We start from the raw sequence: 25265 nt of genomic DNA on the forward strand, positions 1-25265 counted from the left end.
CACCTACAGAAAACCACCAAATCACACCACCACGCTTACTCTCTCCCATAAACCGCCACTCAACTAGAACACAGCGATACTATGACGCGTTCGGTATCGCTGTTCTCATACCAACACTTGCCACATTCTGCCCATCATCCTAACTAAACTCTGCTGGCCACATACCCGCCAGTCTAAGCATTCTCCTCAGGCCTAAAGCAGCCATAATCAGTCTGGTATCACCCTGCCAGAACGAACACATAACTCCTGATCTCCCAAACACCACAACTACCGCTATGAAGCAGCTATCATTCGAGTGCCACACGTGCTGCACACACATCCGGTGCACACATGCACCTTTTGACACTCTCTTTCTACTGACTTGAACTACGGTTCCCGAGGGCGTTCAACCTACCAGCGCCTTGAGATCATACCAATGGTACATAAGGCGCTATATAAATGCAAAGTAACATAACATAACATTTGCTCTGATGTCGAGGCACTGTCTCTGTGCCTCGTCCACTTGGTGTGCCCTGTGCCTGTCAGCGGGCATATGAGTTCCTTCTTGTCATCTGCTGCTCCTGCGCCCCCACCACTGTGTCCTGTCTCTTGGCCACTGCACCTAGTGCCTGGGACGCTGATTTGCTTACTCTGCCTTCTCTGGGCATCAGTTCCAGGGTGTAGTCTCAACCTTGTAATGCCTCTACCTGTGGATCCCCATTTGGAACGTGTTTATTTGCCCTACTGTCCATGATCCGTACTGTTCGTGGTGTCTGCTTGTGCTCACTAGAGGGTTGTATCATGGACCCCAAACTCTCATGTAATCCTCATTTGTGGTGGCAGGGAGAGGCCTGTTCAGTAGGCTCCTGCCAAGCAGCTGTAAATCATTTTCCTCTCCTGTGCCGCCAGGCTGCTGTTGCACCCTCTGCCTGTGCTTGCTGCACTCAACCCCTGTCTTGGACTTCCAGCCAGTTGTCACAACAGGGTTTTTCACAGGGCCATCCAGCTCGTGTGGGTTCTTATTACATGGGACTTTGCAGTGCTTCTGTTGAATCACCTCCACTGTGCCCAATAGAATCTATCATGCGGGGCCCCTTCTATTCTGTGATGCTCCTTATATTCTGTGCTGCAACCACTCATTCAATATTGTTACTGCAGTGTGCTCTGTGCGTTACATTATTTCGTGGCTCTAGTACTGTCGGGTTTCTCAGCTACCAGGTTTATAAGTACCTAACCTTCCTCTAGTCCTATCTGTTGTGTTCATCTACTGTGTTGCACAGCGGCTCGTTCTGCATATCGGTTGCATGCCTGAGGAGCCCTCTGCCTCGTCTGCTTCATTTCGTTCATGCGTGGGTGGTGCAACCATGCATAAAATAATGCTGCTGTTTAACTTTTCCAGATTTGCCAGCCACGGCTGCTGCGTGTTCTGTTGTACGTAGCACCTCAACTGGCTTTGTAGATGTTTCTCCCCGTGTTAGAGCAAGTGTTCAGTATTTCCAGCGGGATACCTGCAGTGGGTATCTGCAGGTCCCCGAACATTACCTTGTGAGAGAATGGGGTGCCTCTGTTTCGTTGCTGCGTGCACTCCGTTCACCATATGTTCCGTCACACCCGCTTCTCCAGCAGTTACCAGCTGTGCCGGATCCACAAGGGCTCCTGCATCTGCTGCTTCCTAGGCTCATGCAGCGCTTATAAGTGCTCCCGATCTTCTGTTTTGCATTTTAGTCTTGTTCTGTTGTCCGCTCTGCCTGCAGCCTAATCCTTTGTTACAAGTCAGGCACCATTTTCTTTTCTTTGGCTGTAAGGATCGTTTTGCACAATTATTCCAGCAACAGCATTTCTTCGCCTCTGGTCTTCCTAGAAACGCAATCCTCTTGTTCCCTGCATCTTCCCTCAACAGTATCTCTGTGTGTGGCACAAAAGCACTTAAATTAACATCAGTGCACTCCAGGATCTTGCAGGATCAGTGAGAGACTCCAGAAGACCCCTCCTATCACATGGCTCCTTAGCCACAACCCCCACATATTGCATAAAGTTAGTTGTGAGGGCAAGTATAGGTTTTGGACACAGACAGAGACTTAAGTTGTACATCCTGACACAGACTATCCATAGTTTTCTTTAAGTATGGAAATCCCACCATAGCATAGGGCGAGTTAGGCCTTACTCCACTCTGCCTTTTAAGTTGAATAAATCTACTTTAAGTACAAATTTGAATCTGTTTTCTGTGTCTTGCTTCATGATGCCTTCACACATGGTGTCCGGGGTGGGATGCAGCTCAATTGATACAAGTTGGGGAACCCTCAGAATTGACAAATTTGCTAGAGCCTCCGATCCACCACTCTCTTAATAAATCCAAGAAACAACTGGGAGGAATTGACACAATCAGGGGAATTAGATAGTGGAATCTCTAACCCTGAGATCAATAACTTGGAGAGTTGAGACGGCCAATTTTAAATATCTTTCCAGCCAATCTTTTTCCCAAATGTTAGGGTCCAAGGGGGTCCCACTCCTTTGAGTTGAGACCAATAGACACGGTAAGGTTAAGAAATTGTGGGACCTGGACCCTTTTAAGTACAGGAATTTGAATAACCTTTCATCCATTAGTAGCCCTGGCCATTCTTCCTATAAGGAAAACCACGGAGGGTAATACTTAGCATCTGTTCTGTCCCCAAGAAGGGATGGTACAAGCCTGAGAAAAATGTATCATTTCCCTAGACCGCTGGGTAGACCTCCCCTCTAACATGGTTATGTATAGTATGTGATACAGGTATGTCAAAGACATGAAAAAAGATCCAGGACAATGAGCCCTTTAGGGTTATAAAAAGTGTTGTATTTTAATTGCTTCCAATCTTGGAACATCCAATATTAACATTTGCCCTTATAGTGATAAAACATGTTTCGGCCCCATGTGGCCTTTCTCAAATCAGGGCTAGTGTGGTCATACCACACCGGGGGTCATTAGCTGCTCTTATGATAGAAATGTGTTCGGCCAAATCCCATTTATATGTAATCTTCCGGACGGAACTGAAATCGCTCGCATCGGCTTTGTACAAGCAAGTAAGGGGTTATTCCTGTCCCCAGCCTATATCTAGTTACAAACAGTGTTTGTTTTGACCTAAAATAGATAATGAGTCGCCCAACTGACCAGCTGTACCAAGAAGCCTAGTTTTTTCTGAGTTATGTATAGTATGCCGACAGAGAGAAAATCTTGAAAATCGTACCTCCCTTCTCGTGGACAAATAAACTGGAGTTTATATTATTGAATATTTTTTCCACCTCAATTAAAATCCAAAGGAGTGACTTGATGGGGTGCTTGGCCTACAAAGTTATCGTGGGAAAACCCTTACCAGTCAGACCCAGAAATATTTGCTAAGGTTCCGGAAATAGAGTGAAAGTAGGACCCGGATAGGAGTGATACCCTCAGGGAAATCAACTTTACCAATTCCTTAATACCAAGGGGAAAGCCCACTCCCCATAAAGTAGTAGGCAAATATGTCACTGCCTTCCCCGAAGATCATAAAGTTCATGAATCACAAAGGGAAATTCAACTCACTCTTCTTCATCTGGCTGTGAAGCCTATGAGTGGAAAACTCCTCTGCCCAATCCTCTTAACATCCTCCAACGAGATACCTATATACCACACCGGGTTTGAAGTGAAACAATAGGAAAACAAGGAACTTCCAGCACTAGTACAGCCCAAGACTTAGGAACCCCACCAAATCCATCAGTAAAAATCCAGATGAGGGGGATCCCAGCAGGCGAGAAGGAAATGCAGAATCCCAAAACAGGCTCCTCTTTAGAAAGAATTTAATCCTCACTAGAAGGGGCCTTAATTAAAGAGGATCGAGAGGCTTCAAACCTAGATCAAAAGACATGCTCTTCTTGTAAGTGTCATGCCCCGGTGGTCGTTTCCCTCACACAGCCGTGAGGTCAAACACAAATGGAGACTGCCTTGGCGCTTGTTACAGCTGAAAGCGCAAAAGAACTACAGCATCCAGCATTCCCTATCTGTACACGGTCACGTGATACGGAAGCGACGTACCTCTTGGGTTCCAGCCACGAACACTATTTGTAACAGTGAGAAACACTCCTTCGGTGCTCCTTAACTGAATTACTCTCGTCTCGTTAAGTCGCATCCATACTCTTGTACTCCTGGTATTACGATTATTGGTATTGCTTAAGGATCGATTTTCATCTGTTTCCTGTTTGATTTCTGACACCTGGTTCCCATACCCTTCTAGCTGACACCCCTGGTTACCGAACCTCCGGACTGTAGCCTGACGCCGCTGTTCTGCTTGTCCCCTCCTGGAATCTGTTCATTGCATCAAGACACTCTAGTACCTGCTTCCTTGCTGTTTATGCTTTAACCTTTTACTCACATACTACAAGACGATTCCTACCTGAACCCCTCTCGCCTTGTGCGCGGTCCTTTCCTCCTTCTCTTCCTCCCGCTACAAGACTTGTCTCGGGCACCTGTTTGCGAATCACCGCTGCTTTCAGACAAGAGTCCCGGTTCACACTTACCTTTGGTGTACTCTTCCTTCCTGCTGCTGGACGTTCCACTACCTTCTACGCTGGTCGATTCAACTGTGGCATCTAACATCAAGTGGTAACCGTCGGATGCTCTGCTGTACTTTGCACTGGTTACCCGCCTGCTGCCGCAAGGAACTGCGGTGACCCCGGGACACTCTGCTGCTTTTTCTTCTGGGTCACTACTTGGCAGCTCATTTGGACTTCCTGGCTTGTACTTCACGTGGATATTTTGGACTTCTTAGACGTGCCTTGTGCCGTTCGGGTTAGGCTTTGGGGACATCTGCACTGGGAACATGCCTTCTTGGGGACTTGGTTCTTCTCTGCGACTTCTGCTCACAAGACACTTAGGTTCACCGCAATATCTTCCAACACAGCAGGTAAGAGTGGGGTCACTTGGGGGTGTTGCAGAGTGTTGGACCGGTGTATTGTGGTATTTATGCTGTGCTATTTTTTTTCTTCCCCCCAGCACTGTTGCTGCTCCTTGACTTTTCGCTCACGCCCCTGGCCTGACAGGTACCTTTACTACCCTACAGGCTGCGCTCTTCGGAGAAAGGTTTTTCTGTCTTCGGTCCACAGTCGGCGGTTCTGAGCCGGCTCACCCTCACTGGCCTTTGAGATCACGACAGTAAGATGGTTGGCCATCTGATAAAGTAGTGTCCCTTAAACTGGATTGATCTCCCTGCCATTACCTCAATACAATCACTTAGTGGGAATGAACAAAATAATAAAGCAAGGATTGAGCCATTTTATATACCATATCCTCTATATACAATCTGATGCGATGCTGGCAGAAGGGAAATAAAGACTTCCCTCTAGAAAGACGAACAACCCAAAGAAGTATAGCAACTGGCAAGAAGAACCATTTTTTTCTGAAAATCCTGTTTGGGATTGGTCTTCTAGTCAGGAAAAACGCCATCACCCTGAGACCCATCCAACATATGTCCCTTGCGCGGGAAGCCCTATTAGGTGAAAGGTATGTGAACAACCCGACGGCGTCTTCAATCATTTTTTTTCCAGATATCCTCCTTCCAGGTGGCCAGGGAAGGGCTCTTACTACTGGTTCATGACCCTGGGGATGGATATGTGAGGGAGGACTACCTGGGTTGAGGGAACTTTGGGAATGGGGCAAGTGCTTCCTTAGGTGAGACACAGTATCCTCCTTTCCCTTTTCATAAGGAGCCCTCTATCCATAAAGCCTTTGCGGGATATTGTCAACCCCTTCCCTTCTCCTACTTTCAATCTGTTCCACAGAAACATCTTGGTAATGGGATGAGAAAGAAACCAACTAGGAAGTCATATCCTCATTCCATGAACACACACATATATCAGAGACCAAAGAGAGGTGAAAAGGCTTCTTTTATAAATCCGACAATTCCAAACACCACTCTGGTACTGAGACGAGGAAGAGGACTATGGAGGCATACCAGAGGAACAACCAGGCATGTCTGTATAATTGAGTCCTCCAGAGTCAGGCAAGAGAACTCAACGACACGCACCTGGGGTCACTTAACTCACCTGATGGATATTAAAATGCCTGCCGTTCTGGGGGACGATGAACGGGCTGGAGGAAAGGAAGCTGGAGACCCAGGAGGGTGGAGCGGAGCTGCGCATGAGAAGGGGACTCCATAGGCATGATAGGCCGTGCAAGGGTTCCGGAGGTCCTGCCACCTGGCAAAGCTGGTCTGGTGGGGGGAAGCAGTGGAGCTCCCTGAGACTGCCATGGCCAAGAGAAGCCAGGAAAGTGGCCAGTATGCGTGGTGCAGGCCACGAGAGGAAGGTGGAGTCAAGAGAAGCCGGGAAGCAGCAGAAGCCTGGAGAAACCTGTTTCAAAGGACGCCAGGAGGAAGAACGCTGCTGTGTGCAACGAACGAGTGCAGAGCCAATGTACACTCTGACCGGGGTGGTCCGGTAAAGTTTATCGAAGTCCTTTGCAGCTGCTGAGTGAAAGGCAAAGTGAATAAAAGTACAATTGAATGCCGGAACCAGTAGTATTGAAATAGTGAATGAAGTGCAATCAATTGAAAGCAATTATGAATACTGCACAAAGTGAAAATGTATGGACAGCAATTGTGAATATCTCGATGAGGAAAAAGTATTGAAAACACTTATGAATGCCTCACAAAGTCAATGTAATGCCAATGAATGGAGCGAAGTAGTGCATTAAACAAGAGTCAAGGAGTACAGTGTGTGAAACAAGTAAAGGCATAGTTAAGAAAGTACTAAGGAGGTACAAAGATGCAAACTTAACAGTGGCCCAAAGTCCAGAGGGGCCCTGCCATGGCAAATTGAAAGAGAGAGAGAGACTTGTGTTGGCAAGAGCCAAAGTTGAGTTGACAAGAGCCAGAGAAATACAAACAAGGATAATAAAGTGCATGGTGACTGAAGCAGCCAGGGGACTGTGTCTGGAGCACGTGACACTGAGGAATCGAATAAGCATCATTGTCAGATGGAACCAGTGGCTAATATGAGAAACCTGAGGGTATTCTCTCCTACTCCCCTTGGATCCTCTGCACAGGTGGCCAGGGAAAGGCCATCGCTCTTGGATGCTGGCTCTGGGGTGGAAAGGCAAGGGAGGATCACCTGTGTGGAGGGTCCTTGAGAATTGGGAGTGGGGTACCCTTGTGTGAGACATGGTATCCCCCTTTCTCTTGTGACAGTCAACCTAACCCACCCCCAACTTTTATGGGCTATTACAAACCAGTTTCCCCCATTTCTCCACATACAACATATGATAGTACCGGCACGAAGAAGAGGCAACTGAGTGATGAAGATTACTTCTTTTCACCACTTTGGTACTGGGACTCAGAAGTTGCATGTAAGGAACTGTGAGGGTCAGGCATGTCCCTCTAATCATGGTCAGTCAGGGCCAATCAGGTTTTAACACCTGCAGCCAGTCAAGGGGCTGCAGGTATATAAAGAGAAGGAGAAGGAGAGAGCAACAGAGAGACCTGAGAGCGGAAAAGCAGCAGGACACCCATGTGAGGAGGCAGCCATGGTGGGCCAGGAGGAAGAACCAAGATGCCGACAAAAGACCCATAGGACTTGTGGGACCCGAGGTGAATGGGCTTTGTCATTTCCCCGAGCCTGGGAGCCTCCAAAGCTCGCCACAAGCAGCAGGAGCTGCTGGAGAGCGCAGAACCTTGAGGACGCGTTCCTCATGTGAAAACAAGCATGGGAGGTGCTGGCGCAAAGGAAAAACTGTCCAGTGAGTGAGTGAAGCTCGCACAGGTGGGTTTCCCAGCTTCTGGAGCAGAAAGGAAGCTGCAGGAACCATTGGTCGAACCCAAAGGAGGCTGGCGAGTGTGAGAGGGACGTTCCAACGTCTAGCAGCTGCTAAGAGACCTCCAGTGACTAACGGTCTGTGAACTTTAACAATTGAACTCATATTTAATACCGATCTATATGAAGATTTTACTTTGAAAGAAAACCAATATATTTTGAATGCCGAACTATATGAAAACATAACATTGAGGCAAACAAACCTATTGAATATCAAAGTCACTCATAGTTTGGCTTTGAAGCAGACAAGTTTACAGTTCAAACCCAATAGAATTAAGCAGCAGAAAACCACTTTTGAACTTTGAAACACAACCATAATTAACCATTGTTGCATAACGAGTTGCATTTAATCTGCAAGTTGAATATATTAAAGGCTGAAGGAAGTCTAAACAATGAACTGTGATGACTAAGGGTAGTGTGGCAAAGCTACAACTTGACAAGGGGTGTGTGATACATGGTGGTCGAGCCACGGACAGCTCAAGAGAAGCCAGAAGAATGTAAGAGTGCACGCTAAAGCCAAGAGGCCAATAAAAGTCAAGTGAAGGTGACTTGGTGCACAGGAGCCAGTGCCAAGAAACCTGTGTATGGGCTAAGCAACCCAGGGATCATGGTTACACAAGCTGTGATGGGTCGACCGTGTGGTCTGATAACTGCGCCTAGACCAGAGAGCCCTGAATGGTGCAAATCAAAGAACACCACAATGCAAACCCAACAAAACCAGTCCAACACTTTGAAAAGATTGAAGCAAATCCTGAGGCTTGAGGTATTACACTTGTTTTCTTGGGAACAATGTCCTAAGACCCTTTTTGTTTGGATTGTGCAATTTGAAGCTTGGGGAAGGGAACACCAAGGATTGGTTTTGAACTATATCACCTTGTACTGGAAAAGGTCAACTTTCAGACTTTTTGTTAATGGAACTTTCATATGCTTGTGGAGAACCTTCATATGCTTGGGGAAGCAGAGCTGGAAGAAGCTCAGAACACTGTTTCTTTTGACTTTGATATCCCTACACTTTTATTGGTTCTAGTTGTAAGGGCTGTGAGACAGGCACAGTATCAAGAGATGATGCAGACAACAGATTTTCACTTCAATATTAGAGTCCAAGTATCATGCCTAACTTGCCCTATAACTATGGTGGGAATGTTCCTACCTAAAGAAAACGAAGGGAATTCTGTGTCCGTAAGTCCAAATAAAACCTATGATTGCCCTCACATCTAGGAATAAACATGATGTGGTGTTTCTCCTAGCCAACAAAAAGTGTTAAAAAAGTAAAGTCTCAACTGTTCTTAGTTTAAAGTTATCCTTGGGGTTCCAATCCCAAGTTCAACACAGTTCCAATAGTTGCTTGGCTCAAATATGTCCCACAAAGTCTTGACCTTCCCCATGGTTTCCCTGTAGTAGATGTACTAATTTCATCCACTTAATGTTAAATACCACAAAGCAATATGTCCAGTTGACCCACCACCTAGCTTACTTTAGCATCCTTGATTCCTGAGACAAGATATTTACAGCAAGTTCAGTACAGCCGGTGAGTCGGAGCAAAGTGATAATAAACCAAACTGTGCTGGGCACAAGGTTGCAAGCGGCAACCTTGTATGAACAAATAACTTTTGTATATGAAGCTTTAAATAAAGCCCAGTTGAGGTCCAGATGCAGAGTGGTCCGACGCCACGTGGGCGTACATTCGAAAGACTCTGATCGGGGCCTGTTTGTTGAAACTTCATGTACCAAGAGTCCTTGGGAAAGGCTGGCGTGAGGTGTCAAACGGGTCATACGAGGGTCAAGCAAAACCCCTCATACAATCGAAAGTCTTTGACGAGTTGAGAAGCAAAGTGAAGTATCTGAACAAGAATTATGTGTAACCTGGATAGGGCTGAGACCCAGACTTGGGTAAAGAGAAGAACCAAAGGGGTCTAAAGAGACCGTCTTCTGAACTGTGGCATGTGTGATGCCCGACAGAGGGATGCTGAGAGAAAGCCAGGGGAAGGGCACCCCCGCTTTTTGAAGATAATGTTCTGTGAATTGTGGCAAGCGTGAACCCAACAGAGGGATGCCGAGAGAAAGTTAGGGGAAGGGAACACCCCCCCCTGCTTTCTGATGAGATTGTGAACATTGTAAAATAAGGCAAGTTTGAACCCGACAGATGGATGCCGAAAGAAAGCTAGGAGAAGGGAACCCCCGCTTTCTGATGAGAGGAGCCAATCATGAACTATGTTAGAAAATCATTAACTGTTAAAAATGACTACATGAACCCGACGGAGGGATGCCAAAGGGAAAGCTAAGGAGAGTGAATCCTGCATTGTGATAAAACAAAGGGAACTGTGTCTTTGGCAAATGTCAACCCGGCTGAGGGATGCCTGCAAATTGGGGTGAAGCATAATACACCTGTGAACTTTGTGTCGACAAGAGTGAACCCAATCGAGGGATGTCCACAATGAATGATTGGTTGAAAAGACATTGAGACTCTTCAATGTTACATTTTGAATAAAAGGGCATAGTGAACCCAGCGCAGGGAGGACCACATTACACAATGGATCGGAGCCCGGCAGAGAAGGATCCGAAGGCGAAATGCAATCGCCCATGAAGATTAATTGAAGGAACTTTCGTTCTTTTTATTTGTGACACATCAGGTCCTCTGAGGCAAAATACGTTTTGTAAAGAGACTTGGCCACAGATGGCCTTGATAATTTGGAAAGAAACTGTAACCTTGTGCTGGCGAGGCCCAGGAGTCTGCTGTGCTCAGGAGTCCTGCCTTGCCCCATGCTTTAAACATAGGGAAGGGAGACCCTAGCCATACCATCTTGACTTATCATTTTGTGAACACTTCTTTCTTTTCTGGTGAACATTACTCCACACTATTTGTAACTTAGCGGTAAGGATTGGCAATAGGTTTTTTTAGTATAGACCCTTTTTATTTGACAAGACACCACTAGGACTGCCTTATTATTTGATGATCGTAGCTTGCTCCCTTCTTAGATTTAGGTTTAGATCAGTCGTTTGTTTAATAAACACCCTTGAACAGTGATCACTTGTGTTTGTCTTTACTGTTGCCACCATGAATTCCTTACAGGTCCCCTCAGAGTGCTCCAGCCTTCCCATGCCTTCTGACACTCACTGGCTCTCTGTGTCTCCACAACGGTGGCTTCTGCTGCTCCCCCTTACCTTCTCTGTAGAGGGGAAGCCGACTGCTGCATTCGTCGGGCACGTGCTGACTTTCCTTCCTGGCTTCTTGCTTCACAATTGACGCAGACCGCGTCCCCTTGCTCCCAGCTGGTTCTGCAGCTCCTGCTGCCTCTGGGTCTCGGGGCAGACAGCGTCTCTCTCTCTCCCTCCCTCTCTCTCTCTCTCTCTCTCTCTCTCTCCCCCTCTCTCTCTCTTTCTCTATTTCTCTCTCTCTCTCTCTCTCTCTCTCTCTCTCTCTCTCTCTCTCACCCTAGCTGCCTAACTTCCAGTTTGAATGCTCCTGGTTCTGCACCCACCAGCTGTAGGTTCTTGGCGATTGATGCCGGCGTTCAGACTTCTGAGTCTCCTTCCAACACAGCGGTTCTCCTCTGACTGCATGTTTGGGCATTCTCCCTTTATAAACCTGAGCCTAATTAAGGGGCCTCGGGTGTCGTGGGTTTGCCTTGCCTGGCCATAATTAACCCAATCAATGGGACATGCCAGACCTTCAGTATTGGATGTCTTCACACTGCTATTCTTCGTTCCAGTACTAGAGTGGTGTTTGTAGTAGGAAGTGTGCATTACTCCTAGTTGCTTCTTCCTCTTCTTAGTTCTTGCTTAGTACTTACTGGGAAAATAGGGCATGAATGGAAATAGCCCATGCAGGCTGAGGGAAGGGAGGGTAAGTCTGTGTTAAGGATGGGGGGTACCATGTCTCGCCTTCTAGCCCCGTCTCCCCAATCCCCAAGGACCCTCCACCCAGGTGATCCTCACTTGTCCGCCTCCAGTTTCGAGATCCAAAAGCAATGGCCCTTCTTTGGCCACCTGATCAGAGGATCCCCATGGAGTAGTGTGAGAGGGCCTTCAGGTTTCTCACAGGGCAAGGATATGTTTTGGACACAGACTAACTATTAAGTTGAATTCTTTGACACTGACTTTCCTTAGTTTTCTTCAGGTAGGGAAATCCCACCATAGTATACAGCAAGTTAGGCGTTCAACCATCCTGACATTTGAGTTAATAAATATCCTTTGTTTGAATTCTAAGTCTGTTGTCGGTGTCCTTCTTCATGATGCCTTCATACTAAGTGTTTATGACAGCAGTAAAAAATGGTATTGGTTCTGTGACCTGTAATGGGTGTACCGTGTGGTCCGACAACTGTGCCCAGACTGAGTGCCCTATTGTAAAAAGCCAATGATCGCATATTTAAAGTCAGTTACGTGTTGCTAAATATTTGTTGGAGACACTGAAGTTAAGAAATAGAACTTTGAGAGCTGGGTGATTTGAAACTTTGAGAAAAAAAGCCACAAACTGGGGAGATTCCCAGGAAATTGTGTCAATTCTGAAAGCTGAAAGTTTTGAACTCTTGGGAAAGGAACCCTGACTTGGGTACTGTCCCAAAGAAATGTGTTATTTTGAAAGTTGAAAGTTTGATTTCTTGGAGAAGGAAACCCTGACTTGGAGGTGTCCCAAGGAACTGTTATTTTGGAAGCAAGAAGGTTTGAACTCTTGGGGAAGGGAACCCAAGTATTTTGCGAACTATTTTTATCTTGGAGAATGGGAAGCTGATCCTGAGCCAAGAGCTGGAAGAAGCTCTGAGCTTTCTTTTGAGACTGACATTCCTACACATTGTATACAGTTAGTTGTGAGGACACGTATAGGTTTTGGACACATACAGAGATTTAAGTTGGACATCCTGACACAGACTATCCTTAGTTTTCTTTAGGTAGGGAAATCTCACCTTAGCACATGGCAATTTAGGCCTTACTCCACCCTGTCTTTTACGTTAAATACACCTACTTTCAGTACACATTTGAATATGTTGTCTGTGTCTTGCTTTGTGATGCCTTTGCATGGCCCACTAACCTGCCCTGGCTACCACTAAAAAAGGTTGCTATCCTTGTATACTCGCCTGCCAGGACAAATGCTCCTAACACTACTGCAAGTATTCTGTGGTGAGGTCTACTTCAAATCTTTAGGAAAGTCTTTAACTTTCAACCACATCAACAATCACAACTTCTTCTAGGAATACATTTTACACATTGGTGGTATTTGTTCCACTCTTGGTTTTGACACAGGCAATGCATGTTTGCACCTCTCCTCCTGAACACTCTATATCAGGAGGGCCCCTCTCCTGCCACTTTTGTTTTCCCACTTTCACATCAACAAACTGCTGATAATGTTTCTTTCTTATACTTGCTTTTGTTTGGCTTATGCAATGCTTGTTTTTGTCTTGCATAACTGTTGCCTCTTCCTTATTCTGGCATCAATAGTCACAAACTTCCCGCAACAATGTTCTATTGCCATTCAGCCAACATACTGTGTAAGCTCTGTAATGTATTGCCCCCTCTTTACTTTGGCAATTCTGGTTATGATTAGCTTGCTTCTGTATTTCCCCTTCTTTAACTTGAAATTGGTGTTTATAATAAGGTGGCTTTTGGCAATACTGGTTGTGATTACCCTGCTTCTGTAATGCCCCTTCTTTACTTTGGCATTGGTGTTTTTCATTAGGGGATTTTGGACAATATTGGTTTGGATTGGCTTGCTTTTGTGTTTCTCCTTCTTTATTTTGGTATTGATGTTTATAATTATTATTGTTATTAATGTTACTAATTTCTTATAGTGTGCAGCACCCCCTGAGGCCTCAGTGCGCAAAAGAGAAAAACAAAGACAAATCAAAAGATAAGTCAAGGAATGAAATAAGACGGTAGACAGAAGAGCCAGAGTCCATAATTAGTCCTCAGAGTTGAACAAGAAGGTTGTAGTAGCCTTTTTAAAAAGACAAAGGTCTGGAATATTCCTTAAGTCAGGTGGCAGTACGTTCCAAAGAGAGGGAGCAAATACGTAAAAAACGGGTTCCTCCAAAGTTCTGAAGCTTGTGTCGAGGCTGAAATAGTTTGTTTTGCCCGTTAGAATGGAGTGAATGTACAATAGGATTCTATGTCAAGACCGGAGGCTCCCATTATGCTTCCCTTTCTTTATTTATATATTTAAAGAAAGCGCTCAGCAGCAAGATATTTTCTCATATACAGAAAATATAAACATACATTTAATAGTGAAATGACAAAATGTGGCTTATAAATCCTGTAAACAACATAAAACTACATTTCCCAGAGGCCTGAGGAAAATTCCAGTCTAAGGTCAGCAAACATGTGACCAGTATCCACCAACGAGTTATCAAGTCCCCACATAAACAGTCTTGAATATGATGCACTTCCTCTTTCTTTGCTGCTCACAGCAAGAGATAAGTACATCATATTCAATCTGTTTTATTGATTGTCAATATGTATTGCCTGCATGTTATTGCATGATTATTTACATTAGGTTCTTAATTAATACCTAAAGTTTGCCGTGTGTCGTACCACTTGCCCTGAAGGGTTAATTTGCCTTATCGCCGCACTATGTGTAGTCAGCTGAAGGACCTGTTCTCTCCGACGCCAGCTACTTTCTGCTGGTGTCAGGGAACACAGCACGGCAGTAGAATGTACTATTTCGGCTTTAATAAGCCACGTTCACTACAACAACGAGGACCCGCCTTCGCAAGCCCTCGCCCGCTCTCTCCGCCTGCTTCCCCGACCGCACTGTGATAAGCAGACCGAGGAAGCAGCAGCGCTAACCTTCGCGTGACCGCGGTACCACCCGCGGTCACCAGAGGACGTGCCTGCTTCTGCAGGTGCCTTCTTCAGTTTTCTGGCGCTCGCGATCGTATTTTCTTTACGTGTCATAACAAATTTACGATCATGGGCGCCAGAAGCTGTTTCACCCTCACTTGCTTGATTAATTCAGGGATCTACTTTAGGGAAGCACATAAAAAAAAGAGGAGGATTGGGGATAATTGAAGCTGACACAGCCCTTTCTCACAGGGCTATATATAGAGAATCCCCATACTGTGTGGGCTTTGATAGAAGGCGGTCTGTGCCCACATATAAAAAAAAATAGAAAAGAAATTATATATATATATATATATATATATGATACATTACTCACTGTAATCGTATTTCTGATGCTTGTATCTGCTTAGATTCACATGCTGTGCATAGGCCGACATCTAGTGGAAGCTGCGGAGTATTACAGTTTGTTTTTCGCAACTCGAAAATGGGCATCGACACAGGGCGTGCCAGTAATACTATCCCTAGTGTGACGTCCACTGTACCCAAGATCCCTCACGCGTCTAGGACCCTCAGATTGTATTTTTTCTGACATGAGGTAGCATGAGGAGTAGCATGAGTACAGATAATCCAAGCAGATAGAAAGGTAAGACTACAAGCAACCATGCACCTTCTCTCAGAGGGGAGGAAGGGTGGGTCGCATGTGAATCTAAGCAGATACAAGCATCAGAAATACGATTACGGTGAGTAATGTATCCCTTCTGAGGCTTGTGGAATCTGCTTTGATCACATGCTGTGCATAGATTAGCGAGCAGTACCTGAAGAAGGAGGTGGGATGTGAGAAGGGTCATGAGCAAATAAGTGTCTTAGAACCGCTTGTCCCACTTGTGTATCTGCCTTGGAATGGGTGTCAATGCAGTAATGCTGAGTAAAAGTGTGAATAGAGCTCCAAGTAGCTGCTTTGCAAATGGTGTCAAGGGGTACATTTGCAATGCAAGCCAGAGTGGCCCAATGCCTCTTGTAGAGTGGGCTCTTGGCGTGAAAGGCAGAGTCTTTTCAGAGAGTGAGTAACACAGCTGGATACAGTTAATAATCCACTTCGAGATGGCACCTTTAGAGACGCGATCCCCCTCTCTGCCTGTAGCTACAGAGACAAACAGATGATCTGTTTTCCTTAGCGGTCTGGTTTTATTTACATAGAGGACCGCCCTACGCACATCTAGGGTGTGTAGTTTCACCTCAGCCGAGCTTTGAGGGTCCTGGAAGAAAGCCGGAAGCTCGATGGACTGGTTTACGTGGAATTTAGATATAAACCTAGGTGAGAACCTAGGGTGTGTGCGTAAAACCAGTTTGTCTTTATGGACAGTAAAGAAGGGATCCTGCACTGACAGAGCCTGAATTTCACTGACCCTTCTTATAGAAGTAATAGCTACTAAGAAGGCCATTTTATAAGTCAGGTTTTTGAGACTGCTTTTATGCATGGGCTCGAAAGGAGGGCGCATGAGCTTAGATAGCACCACATTAAGGTCCCACCCTGGTGGTGGGTTTGAAATAGGAGGGTGAAGAATCTTTACTCCTTCCATGAAGGCTTTAACTACTGGTACTTTCCACCACAAGACCTTGTTATGGGAAGTGGTGTATGCCGACAGGGCTGCCAGGCGTACTTTCAGTGAGTTATAAAAACCAGTCCTGCATCCAGCAGGTGGAGCATGTATGTAACAATAGTGGAAGGAGTGCAATCAACAGGGTTGATTTGTTTACTCTGGCACCAGATAACAAATCTCTTCCACTTGTCAAAGTAGCAGTGCCTTGTGTTTGGTTTCCTAGATTCCCTTAGGATGTCCATACACCTCTGGTAAATTGAGATGTCCAAACTCTATGACCTCAGGAGCCATGCTGCCAGGTTCATTGAGTTGGGTTGCTGATGCACTGTTTGACCTTGGTGCTGGGACAGTAGGTTGTACCAGGCCGGAAGTTTGATGGACTTGCACACCGCCATCCTGCGTAAGTGTGGGAACCATGGTTGTCTTGCCCACATGGGAGCAACTAGGACGAGCGTCATCGACTCTCTGTTCATCTTGTTGACCACCTTCCTGATGAGAGGAGTTGGTGGAAAACATCCCAGACCAGTTCATCCACAGGGCGTTCCCCTGGGAGTCTGGTTGGGGGAACCTGGATGCAAATCCTGGGCATTGTCTGTTTTCGCTTGTGGCGAATAAGTCTATAGTGGGGAAACCCCACTGAGAGAAGATATCTTCTACGACCTCTCTGTGTAGAACCCATTCGTGTTCCTCTGGGAGGGAGTCTCTGCTCAGAGCATCCGCTAGGGATTTGAGCTCCCCTGGAACATGGTGTGATGACAGGAAGATGTTCTGTCTGAGTGCCCATATCCAGATTTTCTGGGCAAGCTTGGACAGATTTGGCGAACAAGTCCCTCCTTGCTTGTTCAGATAGAACATGGCTGTCGTGCTGTCCGTCCGGATTTGCACTGACAGGTTTAGTAGGTAGGGCTCGAACGCCTGAAGCGCTCTGAATACTGCCAGAAGCTCTAGCAGGTTGATGTGGTTCTTGGCCACTGAGGGAGACCAGAGACCCTGAGCTGTGTGGTGGAGATGGTGAGCTCCCCACCCCGTCAGGCATGCATCGGTAGTGACTACTGCCTGTACTTCGGGATCGTAAAAGGGTTTCCCCTGTGCAAGATTCTCTCTTGTCCACCAGTGAAGGCTTTGTACTAGTGTTGGCGAAACGACCACTAGATCGTCCCACTGACCACTTGCCTGAGACCACTGTTTCGCCAACCATTCCTGCATGGGACGCATGCGCAGGCGCGCATGGGGGACCAGGTAAATACATGACGCCATCATGCCCAGCAAACGCATTGCTTTGCGTACCGTTATTTGGTGACCGGACTGATATTGCGGAATTTGCAGTAGTATATTCCGAATTCTTTCCTCTGAAGGAAATGTCAACCCCTCTTGAGTATCTAGGATTGCTCCTAGGAACTGTTTGGAGGTGCTTGGCACCAGGCTTGACTTTTTCTTGTTTATTGAGAAGCCTAATTCGTGGAGGAGGTCGATAGTCCTTTGAATGTTTGTCCTGCAAATTACTGCGGTTTCCCCCGTTATGAGCCAGTCATCCAGATAAGGGTACACCGGGATTGCCTCCCTGCGTAGGTGTGCAGCCGCCACCGCCAGTACCTTGGTGAATACCCTTGGTGCCGAAGCTATCCCGAAGGGCAGTACCTTGAACTGGTAGTGCCAACTGTCCACCTTGAAGCGCAAGTACCTTCTGTGTGCTGGGAACATGGAAATATGAAAATAGGCATCTTTCATATCCAAGGTTGCCATGTAATCCCCCTTTTTAGGAGGGGGATTACCTCTTGTAGCGTATTCATACGAAACTTTTGGGGCTTGACATACTTGTTGGCAGGCTGTAAGTCCAATACTGGGTGCATTGTCAAATCTTATTTTGGCATAAGGAAGTAAGTTGAATAAATACCCTTGTTTACCTGGTGTCCCGGGACGAGTTCTAGCGCGTCCTTTGCTAGCAGATTGGCGATCTCCTCGAGGAGAATCTTCTGATGTTCTAAAGAGTGTACGCTTTGTCGTGGAGGATGGTTCCGGGGACGCTGCAGTAATTCTATACAGTACCCTGCAGATACTGTTGACAGCACCCATCTGTCTGATGTGATCCCTTCCCAAGCTTGGGTGAAGTTGGAAATGCGTCCCCCTACTGGGGTTGCGTGAGAAGGGACCCTGAACTGAGCGTCACTGCTTTGGTGGAGGCGTGCCGCCTCCTCTACTGGGGATGCCTCTGCCTTTACAATGCATGTCTCTTGATAACAGTACCTTCTGCTATCAATCTGCCTGCGTTGTCCGCGGCGTCAAAAGTTGCTTTTAAAATGCAACCAGAAATTCTGAAATTCGTGCTAACTGGCCCTTTAAGGGTTCTGGTGCAGAGGCTATGAGTGCTGCGACTTCTTCCCACTGATGGCAGTTGTAGCTGGCCAACAGGGTGGTGGAGTTTGCAATCCTTGCCTGATAGGCGGACGTTGAGGCTACTTTCCTGCTGAAACCATATCGTTTTTTGCTCTCCTTGTCTGGAGGAGCTTCGGACGATGGCAAGGGTGTTCCAGCCCTCTTACGAGTGTTAGTGACAACCAGGGAGTCTGGCTTCAGATGTCCTATTATATAGAGAGGGTCAGACTGGGCTGCCCTGAAAAGTTTTTCAACTGGGATTGACTGCTCTGGTGAGGTTCGGGTTCACCAGGGACGGGTCTATTCTTCGCTGAATAGACTTAAGGATAGGGATGGTCTGGGCAACAGGCCTCCTTTCTCCCACTAACTCCTCGGCGAAGTCCCTCTCTTCCTGGACACCGTGGGTGTCAATATGGAAATGTTCTGCTGCTCATGTGAGAACCTCGTTCAGGAGGGGTTGGTTATCGACAGGGGAGTCGGTAACTTCTCTACCGGGGAATCTACTCTGTAGGTTTCAGGGTCTTCCTCTTCCTCTTCTTGGTCCTCATCATCCCCATAGTAGCCCGTCCCGGTTTGCTCTTCTACCATGCCAAATTCTTGGTCCTCACCAAAGGAAGTCTCTCCTTGATACTGTGAGTATGGCCGTGAGTATGGTTGTACATCGAAGGGGTCCGAAGACCTCATAGGTGTCTCAAACCGGGGTTTCTTACTCGGGGGGGGGGGGGGGGGATGGGATCATTAGAGCCTGAGGGTGTAGCCCCTTGTGGATTATATGAAAGGAAATGGTCTGGATTTTTATCATAAAAGTCTGCTAAAGAAGACATCCTTGACATGACCCTATCTATGTCATCACTCGACCATTCTTTGGAACTGAGAATGACTCTCTCAGAAAGTCTAGGAGACTTATCCTGAGTAGATTTGCTGGTTTTAGAAATAGCAGCAGACTGGGGCTTGTCCGTCTGTTTAGGAGGAGTGGAGTGTTTCACAGGTGTGCAGTGGCTGCTTCTTCTGCTGTTGTCCCCCCTCCCCGTGAGTGGAAGAGTGTTTTCCCTGTCCATTGTGGTTACGGAGGTTTTCGACGCCTGGCGTCGAGGATCGGGGGTAGAGTCCCTGTCCTTCGAACGTGGGGCCGCGCTGATCTTGTCTGCGGGCTCCGACTCCTGGAGAGCGGCCTGGGGGTGGAAGTCGTCTTCGTCCTCCGATGATCGAACTTCTGTTAGCTTAGGGAGCGAGGCACTCTTGGCAAGAGTGGATGATTGCCTGGAGTCATGCGACGATCTCGATCGAGAACGCCCAGAGGACACCGATTTGGACCCTTCTCTATGTGCCTCTTTCCGAGAACTCGACGTCGTCGAGTCTCGGTTGGACTTCGTGTGTTTTGTGTGAGTGGTGTGTGAAGTGCTTGTGTCGCCGGGGGCCTTCCCATAGCTGCCCTGTCGGACGACCTTCCGAGGTCGGGGACTTGCGCTCGGCTGTCTTTAGACGCCGTAATGCCCTCGCCGTCCGAAAGCACTGCGTCGCTGCCATCGCTGAAGGCGCCCTCCGCTGCCATGGCCGCCTGCCTGGCGTGGTGGGCCCAACGCTTCGTCGAACGGTCCTTAAGTGTCTTAGGTTTAAACCTACTACACGCTCTGCAGTTCGCCTCGGGGTGGTCCCTCGGCAAGCAGAGATTGCACGTGGCGTGCCTGTCGACCCAAGGGTATTTGCGATTGCACTTGGGGCAGAATTGAAAAGGGGTACCCTCCATACGCACCTTGAGGCAGCGGGCTGTTAAGTGTAGGCAATGTATAAGATGTACCTATACCAAGAGTGTAGAGTATGTCCAACCCCCCACTCTCCCTACTTGCAGGGCCGAGGCCAGAGGCCTTCCGAGGCCCAAATCCGGCGTGCAGCAGCCGACGGTCGAATTCTTCTCCAAGCCGGCGTCGAGTGTCGAAGTTCGACGTTGGGATGGGGAAAGGATGTAAATTTATCGATATTTTAGCAAAAGTATGGCTAAGGCCAGGGGACTCCGCAAAATGCTTCCGACCAGTATGGCGGAAAAAAAACAATCTGAGGGTCCTAGACGCGTGAGGGATCTTGGGTACAGTGGAAGTCACACTAGGGATAGTATTACTGGCACGCCCTGTGTCGACGCCCATTTTCGAGTTTCAAAAAACAAACTAATACTCCGCAGCTTCCACTAGATGTCGGCCTATGCACAGCATGTGATCTAAGCAGATTCCACAAGCCTCAGAAATATATATACTGAGAAGTATATATATTTTGTAAGAAGAATTTTAAAAAAATGATGATCAGGGAGTAGAGAGGTGCAATTTACAACATGGCAGCTCAGTACTTCACTCAAGAGGACCAGGATTGGCCTGAATATGAGGAAGATACGTATGAAATTGATGAAGTGGCGATAGCAAGCAGCTTAGAAAAGGTGCTAGGTTTCTCGGTGGAGACTAGCATCAAGAAAGCTATTTCAGACATGCCCCCGCCTATCCAGCAGCGTCTGGACAACGTAGAGGAGCAACTGCATGAGAACTCCCTGCCAAGAAAAAGAACTCAAAAAAGGAAGCACCTTTCAGATGGGAGATGTATCCCGGTTCACCTGAGTAAAGACTCTACGTCCCCCCCACCCCCCGAGCCAGCCAGAATCGGCCACTGCTGCCCTTTCAGACACCTTCTCATGGCTGAAAAAGGCCTTTTTGGAAAGGAAGGAAACCCCTTCCGCTGATGGACCCTCTTGCCCCGAGGAAGAAAACAGGGGTACCAGACCCTCGAGCCCAGAGAGATACCTACAGGGCTTTGACCAAGAAGGTTATGATGACAACAGTTTGAGTATCCTCATTGACAGAGAGGGGAGACAATCAATAGGGTCGCGACCCTCTACCTCAGGAATTGTGGCAGCCCCCGTCCCTAAGAAGTCACTTGAGGAGCATTATCCCTCTAAGGGGATGTTTTCCCCGGAACATCTGGTACATCCCAGATCTTCCGACTGGGAGCCGTCTCCAAGAACATTGGAGTACATCAAAGACAGGCTGCGTAAGCCATTAGATAAAGAAGTCTGAGCAAGGCTTAAAGCGGAGTGTCCACGCCCGGTAATCCCAGAGAAAGTCGTCATGACACCGGAGTTAGACTCCAAAATGATCACTTTCCTCAGAAAGAATGCTAAGGATCCAAGAAAAGTCATAGATCGTGCCTGGAAATCCTGCCAGGACAGAGTGTTGGACGTCTCAGGTCCATTGGCAAAAATGATGGATCAGGCTGAAGCAGCCATAGCCACAGGTGATCCTATTGATCCAGTGATTCTATCGGGATGGGCTCAACAAGCCATCTGTCTGCTGGGCAATGCTAGCTGTGCCATTTCAGCCGAGCGCTGCAAGGGTATCCTTCACAAAATAGACGCAAAACTATCCGAGTGGGCAGACACCGAGTCCGGAGCCTTCGTCAAGGAAATGGCAAAAATTGTGGGCACATTTACTGCGCTAGACAAAGCACAATCCTCCATTAAAAGAGTCTTCTCTTCAAAAATGTTTGCCAGGGCCAGTCGAGGCAGAGGTCGCTCGTCCGGCCGATACTTCCTTGACCGAAGACCTCAGCAATCCAGGGACCATCAAGCCTGGCAGGATCGCTCAGACACCTTCTTCCCATCGAGAGGGCGAGGAAGAGGTTGCGGTTGGAGGAGAGCCGCCCGATACCCTGCACAGAAGCAGACCTCAGGTCAGTCTACCTATATCAGCGCACGTGCCATTAGTGCCCATAGGAGGGAGGCTAGCTCTTTTTGCGAATGCATGGGATTCCTTATCAGGGGACGCTTGGGTCAGAGACACAGTTCGCGGCATGCGCCTAGAATTCTTCACACAACCTTTTCAGGTAGGCCGTCCCATTTCAATCACAATGTCCAAGCAGGATGAGGTAGAAATAGACAAGCAAATAGGCAAGCATTGAAGCAAGCGATTCGCCCTGCACGAGTTTAGGCGGTTTCTTCAGCCCCATATTTCTAGTGCGCAGGAAACAGAAAGTACGTCCAGTGATAAACCTCAGGGCCCTCAACGATTTTATCATTTACCGCCACTTCAAGATGGAGGGTATTCACATGCTCAGGGACCTTCTGAGACCCAACTACTGGCTCATGCGGCTGGACCTGAAAGATGCATACCTTGCAGTGCCCATACATCAGGACCACGCAAGCTACCTGAGATTTTCCTGGGGACACCGAGATTGGAAATTCACGAGCCTTCCATTCGGTCTTTCTTCAGCTCTGTGGGCTTTCTCCAAGCTCCTGAAGCCAGTTGTGACACGTTTGAGAGAACAAGGCGTCATACTGATAATATATTTAGAAAATATCTTCATGGTGCAATCCCAAGCTCTGGTAGAGCACCAGACCAAGTTGGCCATGGATCTGCTACACAGTCTCTGATTCCTTATAAATTGGGAGAAATCTTTCCTCCACGCATCCAAAACCCTAGAGTTTTTAGGATTCGTCATCGACACCGAAACGGCTCAACTCCGCCCGGCGTCCAAGATTCACTCTACCAAATGGGAGATCCGCAGACTCCTGCAGAGGGACGATATATCTCTTCGAGACCTAGCGAGAGTAATAGGCCTTCTCTCCTCCTCTATCCAAGCTATTTTTCCAGGACCCCTACACTATTGGGAGTTACAGAGGTTGAAGGGACAGCATCTAAGACACAGCCTTTCTTACTCACAATGGCCGACTCTATCACCAGAGGCAAGAACAGAGCTCAACTGGTGGCTCATACACATGGAGGCCTGGACCGGCCGGGCGATCTTCGGATCCGTTCCAGACATAGTGATAGAATCAGACACCAGTCGTTCCAGCTGGGGAGCGAGATGCGGTCCAGTCGCCACAGGAGGGACATGGTCACACCAGGAACTCGGTATGCACATAAACTGCCTCGAGCTTCTAACGGGTTCCTTCGCGGTACGTTCCTTTACCAAAGACAGTGAGCTGTTAAATCTTACTCAAAATGGACAACATTTCAGCGGTAAGATACATCAATCATCTGGGTGGCACCAAATCTCGGCTTCTGGCGGAACTTGCCAAAGACTTTTGGCATTACTGCCTAGAGCTCCGAATTTCTGTCGCAGCAGAATATCTACCAGGCCTGACGAATGTAGTGGCGGATTGGTATTCCCGGAACCCAGTCGATTACAGCGACTAGAGGCTCGACAGAGAAGTCTTCCTTCGACTTCAGCAGATTTGGGGTCCCATGTCCAAAGATCTATTTGCCTCACGCCTGAACATTCAGCTACCAGTGTTTTTCAGCTGGAATCCAGATCCAGCAGCGACCGCGACGGACGCTTTTCTCCAACATTGGACCGAAGGGGTGCATTACGCCTTTCCCCCCTTCAACATAACACGGACCTTGGCGAAGGCCTGTCAGGAACAAACAGAGTTGGTTCTTATAGCCCCGGTCTGGACCTCTCAGATCTGGTATCCAGTTCTTCTGGATCTTTCTACGGATTTTCCAATCCTTCTGCCCCAATTTCCAGATCTCCTACTGAATCCTGCAGGACAGCGTCACCCTCTCCTCCTCCAAGGGTCTCTGGTCCTAGCAACCTGGAGGATTTCAGGTCTAGGTGGAGTGTTCCAGGAATGTCCCACATGGCAGTCCGCCTCATCGAGGAGAGTTGGGCCCCGGCCACACTCAAAAGATACTCTAACTCATGGAACGCCTGGAGAAGCTGGTGTCAGGACAAAGGCTTACATCCAGTTTCGGCACCTGTAGAGGAAATTCTCAATTTTCTAGCGTCCTTAGTAGAAAAGGGTCTGGCCTACAGAACGATTAACGCATATTGTTCTGCTATTTCAGCAGGCCACGACCCCATAAAAGGAATTCCAGCTGGTGAACACCATTTAGTCTGCAGGCTGCTTAAGGGTCTAAGGGTTACTGCTCAACCTCCGACTCGTTACGGTAAACTTTGGGACGTCAAAAAAGTGTTGAACCTTTTTCTATCTTGGCCAGATAATAAGGAGTTATCTCGCACGGCCATATCTGGTAAGCTCACTACACTCCTCTGCCTTGTCTCCTGTAGGAGAGTGTCTGATGTCAGAGCCCTCGATCTGGCGGGCAGAACCTTCTCCCCTGACGGCATAGTATTCCACATACATAGAAGGACAAAGTGCAACTCCAAAGTGATTTCCTACCCTGCCTTTAGAGATCAGCCCAAGCTCTGCTTAGTCTGATGCCTTAAGGCTTACGAGGTGGTCACGGCTCCCCTCAGAACATCTCCTGATGGGCAGCTGTTAATAGCCTTACGTAAACCTCATAGAGCAGTCTCCGCTCCGACCCTAGGACGCTGGTTGCGGTGGACTTTAACCCAGGCAGGAATAGATACCTTGCACTTCGGAGTCCACTCTGTGAGAGGAGCCATGGCTTCTAAAGCTTTTCAAGTCGGAATCCGACTGGAAGATATCATGAGAATGGCGGATTGGTCAAGCGAATCGGTATTTAAGCAAGTCTACCTGAAACCGGTCGAACAGCCGCCATCTAATGTGGTAAGTAAGCTTTAAACTAGCATAATGGGAGCCTCCGGTCTTGACATAGAACAAAGATTTTCCATAATAACTTACTAGAAAGTCTTCATTCTATTAAAGACACAGAGGCAAGCATTATCCCACCCAGCGAGAAATCGGGTTACACCACGTCTAATGACCATTTATCTGCGCTGATAATTGTTATATGTTTTCAAATGCATGACTGTTTTCTTTGGAAT

Source organism: Ambystoma mexicanum, chromosome 11, assembly GCF_040938575.1.
Source record: "Ambystoma mexicanum isolate Mex_15411 chromosome 11, UKY_AmexF1_1, whole genome shotgun sequence".
Classification (NCBI taxonomy): Eukaryota; Metazoa; Chordata; class Amphibia; order Caudata; family Ambystomatidae; genus Ambystoma; species Ambystoma mexicanum.